Below are 18,833 nucleotides of genomic sequence, written 5' to 3'. Positions count from 1 at the left end.
GAGCGCCGCCGCCGCCGCCGCCCGCCCGGAGCAGGCTCGGCTCGCCCTGGCTCGGGCTCGGGCTCGGGCTCGGGCTCCGGCTCCCGCTGCCGCGAGGAGGGAGCCGCGCCGCGCGCCTCGCCCGCCCGCGCGGGAGGGGGCGGGGAGGGGCCGGCGGGGGGAGGGCCGGGGCGTTCATGCATATGCATGAGGCGAGCCAGGAAGGGGCTGGCCCCCCGGGCCGGCGGGCCAATGGCGCGGCCGCGGCGCTCGGGCCGCACACAAAGGGAGCCCGGCCTGCGGTGACACAGGGGCGGACCCGCCGAGGGCGGCCCCTCGCGGCTGGCGCGCGGGGACTGGGGCTGCGTGGGGGCGTGCCCCGTGCCCCGCCCGGCCCGCGCGCCGCGGGATGCACATGGGTGGCTGCACGCCACCGCCAATCTAACAGGAAATGTACGCCCGACCTGGGGTGGGGTCTTTTGTGTCCTGCGGGGCGTCTCGCGGGAGACCCGGGGAGCACGGGCCACGGGGGGCGGCCCTGAACGCGACGCCAGGCACGGGTCCCTGTGTCCCCAATGGCTGGCACTCTGGCTCCCGGATTTGCACAAGCTCTGGGACCAGGACCTAATGTCCGCGAACCCGGAGTCCCGTATCCGGAGCTTACAGGCCCGCTGGCCTAAATAGAGTCTGGGGGCCCAGTTTTCCCAGACTCGGACAGTTGGGTTGGGCCGATCCACGGTCGCTGCCCTCTCTGTCCTCAGATTTGCCTTTCCAGGTCGAGAGGGAATTAGCGTAAAAAGTGGGGTAGTGCAGATGGGAGTTCAGATCGAGCTGGCTTGGAGGCTGCTACAGAGAAGCCCTGAATGTACTCTCCCCCCAGGTGGGTGCCCCACCCTCCTGGACGGGAATCCCTCCTTCCCGCGGTGCCCAGGAGTCTAACTGGAAAGGTTGAGGGGGCTGCAGGCCAGAGCCCAGTTCTCCTAGGACACTGGCAACCCCAGAGGCTGGCCTAGAAGGACTGGGTTTCTACATTCTTAAACTGTAAAGGTTCCTAGTGCTTACTCCAAAAGCAGTCCACTTCTGCAGAAAATTGTTACTGTAAACCCAGATTGAGATTTTTTTTTTAATGTCTTTGGAGCACTTATGCCAGCAGTCCTTAACTTTGGAGGAGGAGCTCCGACCGTTAGCTAAAGTGATCAATGCTGTCTGTTATAAACGTCAAAACCACAGCTGATGGCAAAGCTAAGGAGCAGGACGACTTAGCCGAGCAGCTGGCATGCTTATCATCTAACTAGAAACGTTGGAGGCAACACTAAACATGAATACCTGTACCTGCTCAGACTCATCTGTAACATGGGAAGGTTTACCTAACAGAGGGATGGGTGATCTTCCATAAAGAAATCAGAGGCTTTCCCAAGAAAAAGCCTATTCGCTGTGAAATCTGGTGATCAACTCTGCAATGTTGTCCAACCATTATTCATGCTCAGACCACTAGCTCCAAAATCCACTGTGAGAACAGAAGGGACCCACAGGCAGGTCATGGCCTGGGCTTTCAAGGAAGGCAGAAAGTGTGGCAGAGAACTTGTAAATAAAACTCAGGAGGCTTCTAGCAGGGAGTCCCCACAGGAGTGAATAAACAGGGATGTCAGTTTTACTGAGTGAATTTTAAAGTCTGTCTGAAATGTACACAGCCACTGACACTATGGGGGGAAAAAACCTCAGCAGACTTACTCTTTACTGAAACATATCTGTTCTGAGTTTCTTAAATTTTTCACAATCCACTCAGGGTTAACAACAAAAACAAGCAAAAGAATACCCCCCATACATTTCATCCCCAAAGGACTCAGCTTTGCAAAAGCTATCTTGTCTGGACTGAAGTCTTAATCTCAGGACATCTTAGGGGATACTACCCAGTAGGAAGCCCCTTAATGGACAGGGAGAGACTGATAAAAAGCTAATCATGCTCTCACTTCATTGTAACTGGTCAAAACTGTAAGGGTACAGAGATACCCAAATAACATAGCATCAAGAGACAAGTAAGGGAAAAGGACTTTTGAAGGTCTCTTTCATTACGTACCAGGAGTGCAAGCTTATTTAAACTTGCCTTTGGGCTGATTTCTTTTGCAAACTCACAAAAGCTCACTTCTGTATTTAAGAAAGTAAAAAGACAGTTAGTTCTCAATTATGGCTCAAAGAAGAGAACGGGAAAGTGTTGATAAACAGAAGCTGTAGCTAACACAAACTTCCTTCCGTCATATCATTTCAGAGCTAGCAGGGGCCTTGCCAGATCCCCTTACTTCACAGGTGAGGAAATGGAGGCCCAAAGAAAACTAGGAAAGAGTTCTCCAGCCCACGGCCCTTCCCAACACCATCCAGAGATCCCCTGGGAATCCAGACAATTTAACAGCAGCTAAGATTTACGAAAAAGCATGGTTGAAGGGCTAGACCAGTGCTAAGTGTGCTGTAGTCATTATCTCATTTATTCCTTAAACAGCCCCATCACGTATGTAGCATTGTTCGTCTATTTTACAGATGAGGAAACTGAGGCACATTGCTGCTAGGAAATGAAAGGACCTAGATTTGAACCCTCGGGCAGTTGGAGGCTGGAGCCTGGACTGTCAATCATACCACTCTGATGCCTGACACCAGAAACAAGACAGGAGGATGCCAAACGAGCAGATGCAATAATCCAAATGAACAACGTCAACTTAGATGACCCGTCCCTTACTAAATTTTGCACATTCTGTATTCTCTGTTGAAATCCAATTTCAGGACAGGTACGTAGGTAGGGTTTTGGTAACCAAACTGCTGCCTGAATGCTCTGTCGGGGGCTGCGGAGGGATGGAGCACGTCTGGAAGAAGGAAGGCAGAACTAAGACATGAGGATGTTGTGTGTTCTCTCTAAAGGCTAAGAAGGCAGCTCGGGCCGGCCACTATCCTAACACCTCTAAAAAATTCCTCTTCTGACATTTGCGAGGAGTTTCCCACTCCTCTCCTTTCCTCTGTCAAGTTTCCTTTAGCTAACTGGTACAATCATCCAACATTTGTTTTGTATTAATAGTGTGCTGGACTGTATATCAAATGCATCACACCAGCCCGCGCCCAATGGAATTGCCACCTTAAATTTTAGCATTTACATCGTGCCTTAGGCTCGTCCTTTCTCCCTCTCGTCATCATCTTTGAGTGACCTGAAGAACTGAACTCTCTCCCAGCTCCGCTTCGCCTAGGCTTCCTTTCTTAGAAAGTGCTCCCCAAAGCTGATGCCACCGGGCAGTTGGCACTTGCCCTGAGCCAGGAGGATCCAGAATTTTCACCGAGTGGTGAGGAAATAGAAACCGGTGGAAGCCAAGTCCGCCTCCGTCAGTCATCACCCACTTCCCTGCCTTCTCCGAGTGTCATCCAATTTTCTGGTCTGCCTATCAGATCATGAGACACCAGGAAAGACCGACCCCTTTCTGCCGAGAGATGTTGCCCAGACTTACCCACCTAAGGGTGCTGCAGGTTGTCCCAGGGTGGGGACAGGAAGGTAAAAGGACAAGGGAAGCCATCCTCTCTCTCCATCCCCAATTCCGGAGACAGGAAGGGAAAAGGGCAGACTGGGCAAGTGGCCCCTAGACTCTTTCCCTAGACTGAGAGTTTCTCCTGAATGTGGCCCCTTTCCTGGTGCCCCTGTCACAAAGGGCATGGCTACAGCCTGGGAACATTGTCTTCCAGAGGATCAGGGTAGGAAAAGAGAATGGATTCTCTGTGACCAGACCAGTAACTGGCCGGTACGCTCCTGAACCAAGGGACACCTTTTGTCAACGTGCCCCTAAGAAGGGAACAGAAATGACAGAGCAGGCATGCAAAGGGTTGCTTCCTAATGCCAGTAATAATTTATGCTTAACAAGCAATAGAGAATGCATGCTTCAGTTAGTTTACTATTATTTTACCATTTGTCTCTCTGTTCTTCAATAGGTTTTTTCTCCCTTAGCAAAAGGAGATCTTTTGGAGAATTATTTTTCTAATAAAATGTAAGTAAGAGGAATTTTTGCAGTGTCACATAGCAACTTAGGACTGATTCCAGGATTGCCTGATAAAACCATGGTTCAAAGAGTGACTTTATGACAGACAAAGGGCTGCAGTGATTTTTGTTAATTACTAATTATTTAATTGCTTTTGTTATTTGATTACTAATGTAATTTAACTGCTTTTTATTTTCCCCCGGAAAGGCATTCCACCAGCATTTAAAAACCACGAATACTGGTCATAGGGGTCCTTTCTGTTAAATGGGGTTCTTCTCCTAATAATGTCTCCTTACATTACCAAAATCAACCAGTAAACACCTTGTTTCCCCAAAATTTAGACCGGGTCTTATGTTAAGGTTTGCTCCAAAAGACTCATTAGGGCTTATATGTTCAGGGGATGTCATTGAGGAAAATCATGCTAGGGCTTATTTTCTGGTTAGGTCTTATTTTTGGGGAAACACGGTATTCACTGGAAGATTTGTGGTGGTGTATAGGATATTTTTTTTAAAATTAACTAGTTTAACAGGTGAATGGCACTGATTCCGAGAAATGTTTTCCCACCACCCCCCCCCATTTCCAGTTCATTCGCTGACCTTAGAAAGTTACTTCCCTTCTTTATTTATCTCCCTAAAAAAAAATCCAGGCTAAGGCTGAGTGCTCAGACAATTTGGACGAGACAAATGGTTTCACTTTACAAACACCCCCTAACACACCGGCTCCGGAAAGTATAAGGGACTAAAAATACATGAAATACCAACATAATTCCAGCCTATAACCAAGACTTTTGGAATTTAAAAATACTCCTCGTAGCAAGGCCAGATCTCCTCCTGGGTTTCCTGGTACCGGATCACCTATCACGGAATACCTATCACGTTGTCAATCCCACCATCCTCCAAAGACAAACTCTGGAGAAACAGGATGTAAAGTGCTGGTTGTGGATCGTAGACTCAAAAGAAAAGACCAAATACAAAGATTAGTCAACATGGGATGATGAGGAGGAAGACGGTAAAGGAATAAAAGTATGTTCGTTGTTGACAGCAGCTCTCTCTGCTCACAACGACCAAAATGTGGAGACAACCCCAATTCTATCCAGTGATGAATAGATATAATAATGGGGCCCATCCATACAAAGGAATCTTACTCAGCCATAAAAAGGGATGTGACACACGCTACAATGTAGAAAAACCTTGAAAACATGATGCTGAGTACAGGAAGCCAGTCACAAAAGGCCACATATTATATGATTTCATTTATAGAAAATGTCCAGAATAGGTAAATGCATAGAGACATAGAGACAGAAAGCAGGTTAGTGGGTGCCAGGGGGGAGTGGGGAGTGACTGCTACAGGGGACAAGGTTTCTTTTTGGAGTGACAAAAATATCTTGGAATTTAAATAGAAGTGATGGTTGCACATCATGAATGTACTAAATGCCACCGAATTGCACACTTAAAATGATTAATTTTATGGTAGATGAATTTTACCTAAATAAAAACGTGTGTGTGTGTGTGTGTGTGTGTGTGTGTGTGTGGTGCCAAAAAAACATTTACACACATTTTAAGAAAGGAAAACTGTATTAAAATTGTAATACTCAATATATACCGATAACAAAAGATGAATACAAGTCCCGTTTGACTTCTGCAATTACAAGAGGTGCTCAAAGTGGTTACCATTGGCGTCCAGACACTTCTGATGACGGCGAACTACTGCTTGAGCAACGAGGACCAAAGTGTCCACCTGTATACATTTTTTTTGGCAACCCCAGTATATCAGCCATCACTTAATGGTGATCTTAGTTCGTTCCTATCCCTAGAGGGTAACCTGTTGGGAATGTTTGCCCTAAACCCTGGGGCATGTTGAAACTAACCAAACCAAACAGATAATTGAACCACCTCTTCAATGGGCTGCTAACAGTCACTGTGGGGGCTGATAGGCTCTGACAAACTTTAACGCCTTTCACTTTCACAAGGATGCAGGCCTGACAAATGCACATTTGTGCAGGTTGGAGTGGCAAGGGGAATAGTTTGCATCTCTCTCTCTCTCTCTCTCTCTCTCTCTCTCTCTCTCTCTCTCTCTCTGTCTCTCTCTGTCTCTCTCTCTCTCTCTCTCTCTCCTGCCAGGGGCCTCTCTTGATTTAGTCTTGCTTTTCTTTCAAAGTGGCTCATCTCCAGCAGGCCAATTTTCCTTTAAAATCCCCCTGGATCTATGAAAATCCATGAGTTTATCATGACACTCAAAATAGAAAAAGCCTGACAAAACTCATCTGTCACCATTTGAAGCTGCCATTAAACTGACTCCTTACTTTGAAAAAGGGTCTGTAAAGGGAAAGAATTAGCGTGCATGCTACCTTTTCAGGAGGAACGGTATTTAAGGGCAGCTCTGGGCAAGAAAGGCAGCCAATTCATAGGGGCGGGATGATACGCCTCAAAGCTTCATTCAGCATCTCCTGATAAAACTACTGATACAGGAAAGAATGATCAACGAGTGTTGAAACTGTCAGTGAATGGTAAAGGGAAGCAGGGGGACAAACGCATCCCCTTCCAGATTGTTCTTCAGAGAAAAGAGCGACCAACATAAGGGAATCAGACCACCACCACCACTCTAATCCAGTAACTGTGATATTTAGCTTTAATCTAACCAAACCTTTAGACCAGGGGTGTCCAAACGTTTTTCACCAAGTGCCATATGCGGTAAAATACACAAACAGCCGGGCCACTCACTCGAGGTGAAGTATGTATTGCCTCACCTGGTTTATTCAACTAAACTAAATCAATCGGCTACAACACTGCTTTTCATGAATGGGATTTTTTTTTAGAACAAAAAAGGTTGGCAGTTCATTCTCAAAACAGCTGCCTCTGATTGCTTCTGGATGGTGGTCCTTCTTGACCTGGAGGGGGTGGGGATATAAAATAAATTATATACTATATTTCAAGCTTGTTATGCAAATAAGTTTGGATTGTAAACAGATCAACTAATATTTGTTTTCAAAATGCTATCAACATAAAATGATTACATTTATTAAGTAATAGGGCTTAATAACACATGGAACGTGTAATATATTTTGAACTCAGGAGAACTCAGTTGCGCTCAGTGGGAAAAATGAAGTTGCGCTTTGGCCGGCAGGATTGCTGGCAGGTCCGGAGTCAGTTTTTTGGTTGAGATGCGAAGGACGTCACAGAGATGGTCGTTGGTCATTTTGGTTCTCAATCTGCTTTTGTTCAGCCTCATCAGAGACACTGTTTGTTCACGTATGTACGTTGAGCCAAACAGACTCATCATTCTTTTTGCGTGGTGTCTCATCAGAGGAAACTTGGCTTCTTCCAAGCTCCGGTAGAAGTCAGGTAAGGAGAGAAGCTGATGTTGATTCTTCAAAGAATCATCACACTGCATTTCTATAAGTTCTAATTGCAGACTCTCATCCACTTCTTCTGCATTTATCGTGAAGGGAGTCGCGAACAGCTTGATATTGTTCTCAATGGTAGAAAAATCTTGAAAGCGCAGAGAAAATTCTGTCATGAGAGATGTGATCACAGACACATATTTCCCGTTTTTATCAGAGAGATCGGCCTTTGGAAACGCAGATCTGATTTCGGACAGTGTGGGGAAGTGCGCGACACTGAAGGCGCGCAACTGGGCCTCAAACAGTCGGGGCTTCACACAGAACGCTTTCATGTGTGCGTGAAGCTGCGGTACGAGTTGGTCTTAGCCTTGTAGGTTTTTGTTGAGTGTGTTGAGGTGTTCAGTGAGATCAACTGAAAACGCCAGATCTACCAACCATCGAGGGTCACTCAGCTCGTGAAGAGGTCGGTCCTTTTCTTTCAAAAACTGGTCGATCTCTGATCTCAGAGAATAAAACCGCCAAAGCATGGAGCCGCGACTTAGCCAGTGCACTTCTGAATGGTAGAGCAGATCCCCATATTCAGCATCAACGTCAGGTAAGAAAGTTTGAAATTCCCTGTGGTAGAGTGCTCGTACTCGAATTCTGTTTACCGTTTCCACAACAGTGTTCATCACGTCGCTGAGCTGTACTGTCGTGGCGCAGAGTGCTGCTTGGTGGGTGATAGATACAGCGCATGCTACCTGCCCCACCTCCGCTCTCCTGCACCTCGGCGCACACCACAGAGGCCATTCCTTTGCGCTCGCCTGTCATAGCTGGAGCTCCATCCATTGTAACTCCACACAACTTGTCCCATTTAAGTCCTATCTTGTCAATTGCATTTGACACAGCTTCAAAACTGTCTTTCCCCGTTGTTGTGGTATTTAGACTGCTGAGATCAAGCAGCTCCTCTGTAACGCAAAAGTTATTGTCAACTCCCCGCAAAAAAATTAGTAACTGTGCGGTATCTGTGGCGTCTGTGCTCTCATCACATGCAACGGAGCAGAAATCAAAAGCACACGTTTTGTCTGACAGTTAATGTTTTATGTTGGCTGACAAGTCTTCGATTCACCGCACAACTGTGTTTCTTGATAGGCTAACGCTGTCAAATTCTTGACTTTTTTCTGGGCACATTATTCCTGCGACTTTAGTAAGGCACTGTTTTATAAATTCACCATCTGAAAAAGCCTTCCCATGCTGGGCAATGAGTTGAGCCACCTCATAGCTGGCTATTGTGCCATTTTCTTGAGTTTTTTTGGCACAGGGAAAATACTGTTGTTGAGCTAGCAAGATAGTTGTCATTTGCTTAACCTGCTGTTCTCGTTCCACACCAGTGTAGGACATGTAGGTCTGATGTTTGGTTTCGTAGTGTCGTCTTACATTGTACACCTTCATCACTGCGACACTCTCATTACAAATCAAACACACACACTTCCCCTTGACTTCCATAAAGAAGTATTCATTTTCCCACTGTGTCTGAAATTTTCTACAGTCACTTGCTATCTTGCGTTTCTTTGGTGTTATCATTTTCAGTGCGCTGTGGCAAAATTTTTCTTAATTTTGTTTTGTAGAGAAACTGCCTTGATCAACTCAGTAGCTCCACCTAGAGTTAAAACCAAGAAATGCAATACCACCAGGTTTCACGTGCGGGCCATATTCTGGTATATTTTTGGAATTTGCTGCGGAGCCAATTAAAAATGGATCGCAGGCCGCAGTTGGCCCACGGGCGGTAGTTTGGACACCCCTGCTTTAGATCTAATGTCTAATTTACAGAAAGTATAAGAAAAAGAGAAAAAGATAAATGACACCACAAGCAAGTAATCAGATGCATGCATAAAGTGGCATATTCTGCAGGACAAATGGTTCCATCTTCTGTACAAATCACTGTCCTGAGAAACGTCTAAATTAAAAGAGAGAATTAAGAACAGATTCAGTGTGGTGGTCCTGGTTTGGATGCGGGTTTGCGCAAAGCAGCTATAAAGAATAATTTGGGAAATCTGAGTATTACCAGACATTAGATGATATTAAGGAATTATAAATTTTGCTAACTGCAATAACATTATTTTGGCTATGTAGAAAATATTCTTCTTTTTCAGAGATGTAAACCTAAGTATTAAGGAGTGAAACATCATGATGTCTATATATATATATTTTTTTTTAAATAATTCAGCATAAAAACTAAAGTGAGCTAAAAAGAAATAACACCCATTTGGATGGCTATTATAAAAAAATAATAACAGTGCTGGCAAGGATTGGAACCCTGTGTACTGTTAGTGGGAATGTAAAATGGTGCTAATGCTGTGGAAAACAGTATGGCAGCTCCTCAAAAAATTAAACATACAATTAGCCATATGATCCAGCAATCCCATTTCTGGGTATATGCCCAAAAGAAATGAAAGGACGGACTTGAAAAGATGTTTATACACACGTTCATTGCAGCATCATTTACCATAGCCAAAGAAGGAAGCAACCCAAGCGTCCATGAACAGGAGAATGAATAAACAAAATGTGATATATCCATACAATGGAATATTATTCAGCTATCAAAAGGAAGGAAATTCTGACCCATGCTACAACATGGATGAACCTTGAAGACATTATGATAAGTGCAATAAGCCAGTTACAAAAAAGACATACTGTGTGATTTCACTTATACAAGGTACTGCTAAGAGTAGTCAAAAATCATAGAAACAAAATGTTAGGTTGGTGCAAAAGTAACTGTGGTTTAAAAGGTTAAAAATAACTGCAGAAACTGCAATTACTTTTGTACCAACCTAATAGAAGGGTGGCTCAGGGGCTGAGGAGAGGAGCGGACTGGGAAGTTAGTGTTTAATGGGGACAAATTTTAGCTTTGGAAAACGAAAATGTTCTGGAGGTGGATGGTGGTGATGGTTGTACAACAATGTGAATGGATTTAATGCCACTGCACTGTATACCTAAAAGTGGTTAAAATAGTCAATTTTACATTATGAACATTTTCCCACAATTAAAAAGTGATAAAAAGAAATAAAAGAAACAACACCCTTCTCCGGAAGAATCAGTCAACTGGGAACAGTCAAACCAACCAGTCCTCTCCAGCCATTTTGTCTCTTAAACATTAACTGACAGAGAAATGAATCTAAATAGGAAGCCCCCCACCCAAAAAAATCATTTTTTCAAGTGAGATTATCTCTGAACTCCTGCAAATGCTTTGCTGCTTAGTCATCTACACTTGTTGGTGGAGAAGGTCAGTGGGTTAGAGCAGGTTTTACTGTCGCTTTCACTTCCCACCTACTTTCTTTGTCCCCAAAAATACCTTCCCACCTTGTCTGTCACATGAAGTAAAATTAAACAATGCAAACATTTTCACCTAAGCATGCCCTTTTTTCCTCTAGATCACCTGAATGTGGAGAACAGATTATCTGACAACAGCATTTGGTTGCACACACATCCATCTTTCTAACAAAGCCAAATTATAGAGAAGCAGGGAGAGAACATGACAACTTACTCCCAGCGTCAGTGATCAAGTGTCTCCCCTTAAAATGGGAAATATACGATGACATTTGACAAAAAAAAAAAGTCTGAAGGATACGCCATTGTTCCAGAAATATAACCATGATAAAGGAAAGTAATCATTTACAGTGCCTGCCTGGCTTTCTAATTACTCCACCGAAGGCAGGGGCTCTCAGCATCGCAATTGCTTTCTAAGAGTTTGTCTTTGGAATTATTAACACAGACAGCTGAGCAGGTTATCCGACTAAGAAAGAAATCCTGGGCTGCAGACTTTAATTACAGGTTATTTCAGTTGAACGCTGTCTTAAAGTTCCAATAAAGTGGTTCTACAATGACATAGATGATGGCTGAAAGAGTCCAGGTGAGATGAGATCTTTCTAAGTCAGTGGGATAAAAGGGGATGCCTAACTTTGTGGGACAAAACGGTCTAGGGAGTACCAAGGAGCCCATGTTACTCTTCTATTTAGAGTTCTTTCAACAGTTAGTTGGCTGGCACGGGAACACAAAAGTTAAAATAAGGAGAGAACCTTATTCGCACCAAAGAGACGACTCGGAGGCATTAGGAGAGCAGGTCAGAGACCAAAGAGACTGAAACTGATTGAACTTAATTCCATCTTTTAGACTCTCTGGGAAGATCTTGCTATCAAGTTCATTCATTCAACAATTTCCTGGGCCCATGCTATCTGGGAGCAATCACACATGACAGGATACAAAAATGGATAAGGAAAAAATAAGACGAGCCCTAGTCTCAATAAGCTAGTGGAGGCTTAGGACAGATATGCAAGACAGTGCAGAGCAGAATGTGAACATCCAGTGAAAAGAGAAATTGGGGAAGTAGATCAGTGAGGATCTTGGCAGGAAACAGATGGCACCCCGGCACCCTCCCACCTGGTCGAGGAGAAGAGTTTAACAGAGGCTCAATTTACAGAGCGTAAGTAGGGTTAGAGAAACCAGCAAGGCATGGTGATGCACCCTGAGCCTCCTGACAATGATAAGCCATTACCTCCCTTTGGCCCATAGATTAGGGGCGGGAACGGTTACCAGAAACATAGAGAAAAGTTGGAGAAGGCCACGGGAGCCGTGGTCTTCAATGGAAGGAAACAACCAACCTGCAGTGATCTCAGGGGGAGAAAGCTGGAGGGAAAAATACCCCAGCCTCTCTCCTCCCACCTTCCTATCTCCCACTGGTCCCTCCCAGTGACTGAGCCCAACCAGAAGCCAGAGAGCCCAGGAAGCCCTTTGGTGCAGCCCACAGAGCCGGCTGGAGAAGCCTGGAGAGGGGCTCTGGGGGTACAACTAGAAAACAGCTCAGGAAGCTTCCTGCTGAAGAAGGAATTAGGTTTGGCCTAAAGGTGGAGAATCTGTACGTGGGGAAGTAAGAAGGGAATTCCCAAAAGGGGAACAGGCTCAGTGAAGCCAAGGCCAGCAAGTAAATAGAAAACACAGCATAATTCAGTTCCCCTGCAATTCAGACAGGACGAGAGGACATCTTGAGATTCTAAGGCTGGGCTACAGGTGGGGACTTGGGCACTCAAGGCCAGGATAGCGGTTTTAAGGAAGATGGAGAGTCACTGAAGGTTTGATAACAAGTTTATAGGCTGAACTGTATTTTCCCAAAAATTCATATGATGAAGTCCTAATCCCCGTATATTAGAAGGTGACTATTTAGACACACGGTCTTTCCAGAGGTGATGATGTTAAAATCGGGGCCCTAATCCAGTGATTCATGTCCTTACGAAAAGAGGAGATTGGAAACAGACACGTACAGAGGGTAGACAGCGTGAAGACACAGGGAGAAGACGGCTGGACCTCTTACAAAAAGCCAGCGACAAAGCTACTGATCTGTCCTGCCTAGATGTCACATGGTATGATTCTAGAAACTTCTACTTCCTGGCTTCAGTTTGGTCCTAAAGGGGGGGAGGGAGAGGGCTCTGATGGGATCCTTGTCATATGGTTCAGCTACCAAGAAATTTTGGAATCGGAGCTCATGTAAACCTGCCAGAGACCTGGGTCACAGCTTATAAGAAATGGTGGTATTCCTGAACCATCAACAATGTTCTTTCAACTGGATTTTCCTGTTGTTGATGTTGTCTACAACTCTGCTCAGAATGAGCCATCTCTTGTGGGCATTCTTTCATCAGAGGTTTTTGCTGCACTCGTGGGAACCTGCTGGACTCCCATGTCCACAAATGATTTAGTCGTCACTTAGGAAAACCCTGGGGATTCCAGACAAGGGTCTCACAGATTGTTTTTCACTGGATTCCCCTCCCTGCTTGTTGAGCATCACCTGTGCCCATCACCGGACGCTGCTCTCCCACCTTTTCCTGCTCACAGAAGGGTCGAAGGACTGGACATGCCTGACATCCGTGACTTTCGACACCCTCTCCTCCTACCCTGGCCCAGCAACGAAGCTGGTGGCCTCAGCTGCCTCAAACCCCCAGGGGCTGTCACATTCTAAGGTGACAGTCACCCTCCCCAGCTCACCGGACCCTCTCCCTTCAGGGGAGTGAGAAAGGGATAAAGAAGAAGCACTTTCTTAACCCAGCCCCCTTGTAGGAAACACCAGCCATTTCTGCACCACCCATGACTGCTTTAGGGAAATTTAGCCATTCAGGCCCTTGTTGGAGATTAAGATTTTGTATCAGCCAAGAATAACTTAGGGGTGGGAAATGTCTCTAAACAACTCACCCTCTTCTGCTGCGGCTCTTCCTTCCGTGTTCTCTATTTCTATTGAGAAAATCACCAGCCTTCTGGGAAGGCAATTCAGAGTCAACATTGACTTATAAACCATATTATGAAAACTTATAATTGCTATCACTGACTGATGGCCTACTATCGAGGTATTTTACAGACAGCATCTCACAACAGCCTTGAAGAAAACGCACTATGAGCCCTTTTTACAGATGAGTAAACTGAGGCTCAGACTCCTCTACAACCCCACAGCTAGTAAGTAGCAAAGCCAGGATTCAATCCCCAGGTGCACCTGTCCCCAGAGCTCCCTCTAGTCATGCAGGAGAATTACCGGCTCAGTGTTTAGAAAGTGCAGATTCCCTGGCCCCACCCCAAACCCACCAAGTCACAGTGTCCAGGGTGGGGCCCAGGAAGCTGTATTTTTTTAAACACGTTCCCGAGGTAAAGCTGATGCCTGAGTACCAGTCCTCATTGGACCATACTGCCTTTCTAGGAAACTGCCTGGCCCTGATTAGGCAACATAAATGGTAGCCACTCTCGCCATCATCGTCCTCCTCCTCCTCCCCAAATCTACACCATCAACTTAGTTACTGCAGCGGTGACAGGAATTGGGAGCAGAGTAGGACCAAGAAGTACATGGGGGCCTCCCTCCCTGAATCTGATGCGTCTCCTTCAGGGAAAGGCTGTGTGTCCCTCCCAAGGGACAATGGACTTAGCAGACTTCCCAGATCTAAATGACCAACCGGGGAGGGAGGGGAAGAGAAACAAAGCAGAACTGAGGGTGACACACACATCAGGTGTGTATGTGTCGCTTCCTCCTCTGGTTCCTGGGTGGCCCCGTAACATCCCCATAAGGAAGCTGATTCAGTAACTGCTGAAAAGGGCTGTCCCCATGTCCCCTGTCAGGGTACTTGTTCGTACACACTCCCGCCTCTCTGCTTCTACACTCCAAAAAAATTGCCAGTAATTAAAATTCAAGTGGCAGCCTGCCTTGGTCACTAGAGATAATGGATTAAGAAGCAGGATGCTTCAACAAGCTTATTTTCCACAGGCAGCTGTGGCTCGACCTCCTTTCCTTCCTCAGTTTCCTTCTCCGTGAATGACCAGCAAGCTAGCCGAATAGAAGTGTCTGGCTGGTGAGCAGAAGGTCAACTCGCTACTGAGGTCAGAAGTCGAGCCTCAAATAAGCTCAATTCCTTCGGCTGAGTTCTAAGGTCACAGACAGTCCCCCCCACCCCCCCGCCCAAATCCCGCCACCTGGTCATAAAAGGAAGCGGCCAGAATGTAGTTGGATCAAACAACTCCATCACCACCGGTGGAAACAGCCAATCGGGTGAATGGTGATGGATGGTGATTCAGTAGCATCTTTGATTTGAAAGACACCACATCAGAAATGACCTCACAGCACCTAATCAGTTCCAGAAAAGGACCTTGTCCTCCAGGAGGCAAGGTGGGAGATCAAAGCATTTCTAGCTAATCATCATTTATCATTAATTGCTTGTTAAGTAATCTGACCCGGACCCAATGCCGCTCCCTACCTCGCATCCTGACAACCTCAGTGAGCACCCTTGATCTTTCAACCCAACCTGCATCAAATTGGGAGGAAGCCGGCTGCAAACCTGGGAACCCAGAGACCCCAGGCGGCCCAGGCACTCAGTCGTTTACTTACTTCTTCCGTTCAGTTAACTTTTTAACCCCACCGGCCAGGAAATGCATAAACCTAGCAGCGAGCCTCCCCTCCCCTTCCCTCCACATTTCACTAAGTTCCTCACAGCAGGGGACAGATCTGGGGACGAGTGCCTTACTCTTCACAAGCTGTGTGGCCCTGAGCATGCCAGAGTACCTCTCTGAGCCCCCAGTTTTCACTGCACCATGGCGAGGATACTATCTGCCTCCTAGCCCTGCTGTAAAGATTCAGTAAGATGTAAAACCTGCACGGAGAGACTACTGCACACACTGAAGAAAAACACCCAGAGGGCTCGGGCTGTGCTGACCGGTAATCATTTGTTCCTACAGCTAAGTAGGGGGCCATTACTGTATTATTCATATCTTTTTGTGGCTCTGAAATAATTTATAATAAATGCTATGGGCTGAATTATGACCTCCCAAAATTCATAACCCCCAGGACCTCAGAATGGGACGGTATTTGGAGATGGGCTTTTAAAGAAGTAACTAAGTTAAAATGGGGTCGTTAGGGTGGAGCCCTAATTCAGTCTATGATGGGTGTCATTAGAAGAGATTAGAACACAGACACTCAAAGGGAAGACGATGGGAAGACACAGAGACAATGGCCATCCATAAGCCAGAGAGTCCTCAGCAGAAATACATCCTGCCAAGTGGTGCCTTCATCTCAGACTTCTGGCCCCCAGAATGGTGAGAAAACTAGTATCTGTCATTTAAGCCACACGGTCTGTAGTACTTTGTTATGGCGGCCCTTGCACACTCATAAAATTCAAATAAATGATAGAAAACACAAACTACATTGAAAAGAAAAAGACTGCACTAGCATGGCTCTAATCAAAACGGCAGACAGTAAGTGTTGGTGAGGATACGGAGAAACTGGGACCCTCACCACTGCTGCTGGGAATGGAAAACGGTGCAGCCACTTCGGAAAACAGTCTGCAGGTCCTCAAAAAGTTAAACACAGAGTTACCATCTGACCAGTCAGTTTTACTCCTCGGCATCTACCCACGAGAAGTGAAGACGTACATTCACATAAAAACCTGCACACAAATGTTCATAGCCGCATCATTCGCAACAGCCAAAAGATAAAAACAGCTCAAGTGCCCACCACCACATGATTGGATAAACAAGAGTGTGGTCCATCCATCCAGTGGAATATTATTCAGCCATATAAAGGAATGAAGCACTGACAGGTGCTACAAATTGGATGAAGCTTAAAAATATGCTACATGAAAGAAGCCAGTCACAGAAGCCTACATACTGTAGGATTCCATTTCTGTGAAATGTCCAGAATAGGCAAGTCCATAGAGACAGAAAGTAGATTAATGGTTGGCAGGGGCTGGAGGAAGGGAACCTGTGGAAAGGCTGGAATGACTGCCGATGGGGTTTCTTTTAGGGGGTACAAAAATGTTCTAAAATTAGATTGTGATGACAGTTGCACAACTCTGACCATTTTCAATATACTAAAAACATCTTATTGTACACTTTGGGAGAAGAGTATGGTATGTGAATTATATTTGTTTTATTATAGGTGTTAAAAAAAAAAAAAAAAGAACCGGTACCCCATAAGCATTGCTAAATGTCAAAGGTTCTTCCTTCTCCGTCACACTCAGTCTTTCCCAACCAGCCTAAGGGCACCAGTTTCTCCACCAGTGTTGATACCAGCCTGTACCACACTCATGTGCAGACCAGTGCTTATAACCGCCACAGGAATCTTAGGTAAAGGCTACTCCTGCAAAAGCCAGCTTCCTGTTTCCAGACCTTTGGAGGAAGGGGACAGAGGATTGAGTTTTCTTTTTTTCTTAATGCCTAAAGCCCCTGAGGAATGGAGAAAAGACAGGGCACATCCGTAGTCCTGAAGTGATTTCCCCCAGAGAGGCTCATTTGGACCCCTCCATGAACTGGGATGACTGTGGGTAGTGGAGTTTGTTTTTTTAAAAGCCCAGGGTCTGCAAACCCTAATCCCTCCCCTAGAGCAATCCATCAGCTAGGAGGGAAGCAGGCAGTGAGGCAAAGCCACTGTTTCCTCTTCAGGTTCAGAGCAGCTGTGGGGCCTGGCTGGGTTGTTTCAAGGTGCTATATCTGCAAGTACAGTTTGTGGTCTAATAAGTGGCACTTACATTTATTGCCCAAGTAGGGGAAAGCCGACTTTAAAACCCCACATGGATTGGGGAACTAAAGGCAGAAGACAGGGAGGTGAATCCTTTTCCATTCTTATTGTCACCTAAATTCCCACTAAGCTTCAAAGGAAATTAGAACCCAGTACCCGTAAGTAACGGGTGCCCTTTTCCCCAGCAGTTCCACATTTAAGAATATCCCTTAAGGAGATAAACAAATGTGAAAAGAATAACCTAGAACAGCATTTTCCAACAGAAATCATGTGAGCCACATACAGATTTAAAAAAAAATTTTGTGGCCACATTTTAAAAGGTAAAACAAAACGAATCCAAACAGGTAAAATTAATAATCCATTTGGTTTAACCAATGTATCCAAAATATTATCGTTTCAACTAGGGTTGCTAGATTTAGCAAATAAAAATACAGTACACCCAATTACATTTCAGATAAACAACGAATAATCTTTTTTTAGCATAAGTATATCCCGTGTAAAACATACTAAAAATTTTATTTGTTGTTTATGAAATTCAAATTTAAATGGGCATCTTTTTTTTTAAATCTGGAACCCTAATTTCAAAATGCAATCATATAAAAAATAATGAAGTATTTTAACCATTGTTTTTTTGGAATAAGTCTTTGGAATCTGCTGTGTATTTTACACTTACAGTACATCTCAGTTTGGGCTCACCACATTTCAAGTGCTCAATAGACACATGGGGCTTAGTGGCTACCATTCTGAACAGCACAGATCTAGAATGTTCCTCACAGTGTTTTTGTTTGTTTGTTTTACCCCAGAGAGCATGCTCTAGTCACAGTGGTTTTTTTTATAACGGGGGGGAAACATCAGAAATTAGCCATCAACGAGGAGGCTGCTTAAGTTACAACTAACATTTAAAGAGCACTAACCATCGGTCAATCCTTGTCCTAAGGATTTCGCATGCATTATCTCATTTAGTCCTCACAACAACCATTCGAAGCAGATACGGTATAATCCCTGTTACAAAGGATGAAGGTAAGGTTCTTGCTCAAGAAAGTCTTGAAGTTGGGGCAGTCGGATGGCTCAGTTGGTTAGAGTGCGAGCTCTGAACAACAAGGTTGATGGTTCGGTTCCTGCATGGGATGGTGGGCTGTGCCCCCTGCAACTAAAATTGAAAACGGTGACTGGAATTGGAGCTGAGCTGTGCCCTCCACAACTAGACTGAAGGACAACGACTTGACTTGGAGCTGATGGGCCCTGGAGAAACACAGTTACCCAGTAAAAAAAAAGGAAGAAAGTGGTGAAACTGAGCACAGACTGATTGATGGTAGATCAGTGGGTTGATATCCCACCCTAACACAGCCTTTGGATGGAGACACACCAAAATGTTATTGGTTTTCTCTGGACGGTGGGCTTTTACGTGGGCACTGGCTGAAAGTTAGGTCTCAGCTGTCAATCAGACTGTCCTTCACATTCTTCCCAGTAACCCTAACAGGCGACTTTGCCTTTTTGA

At 45.3% G+C, this 18,833-nt stretch overlaps 1 protein-coding gene across 1 annotated transcript in view; it reads right to left on the bottom strand.

The window, feature by feature from the left end:
• KDM2B (lysine demethylase 2B) overlaps positions 1–18,833 on the bottom strand; it is a 109,789-nt gene that overhangs the window by 28,037 nt on the left and 62,919 nt on the right.

The sequence above is a fragment of the Rhinolophus ferrumequinum genome, chromosome 25 (assembly GCF_004115265.2).
Source record: "Rhinolophus ferrumequinum isolate MPI-CBG mRhiFer1 chromosome 25, mRhiFer1_v1.p, whole genome shotgun sequence".
Lineage (NCBI taxonomy): Eukaryota > Metazoa > Chordata > Mammalia > Chiroptera > Rhinolophidae > Rhinolophus > Rhinolophus ferrumequinum.
Note: the sequence above shows the minus strand (reverse complement) of the source record. Positions and strands in the feature narration are given on the sequence as shown.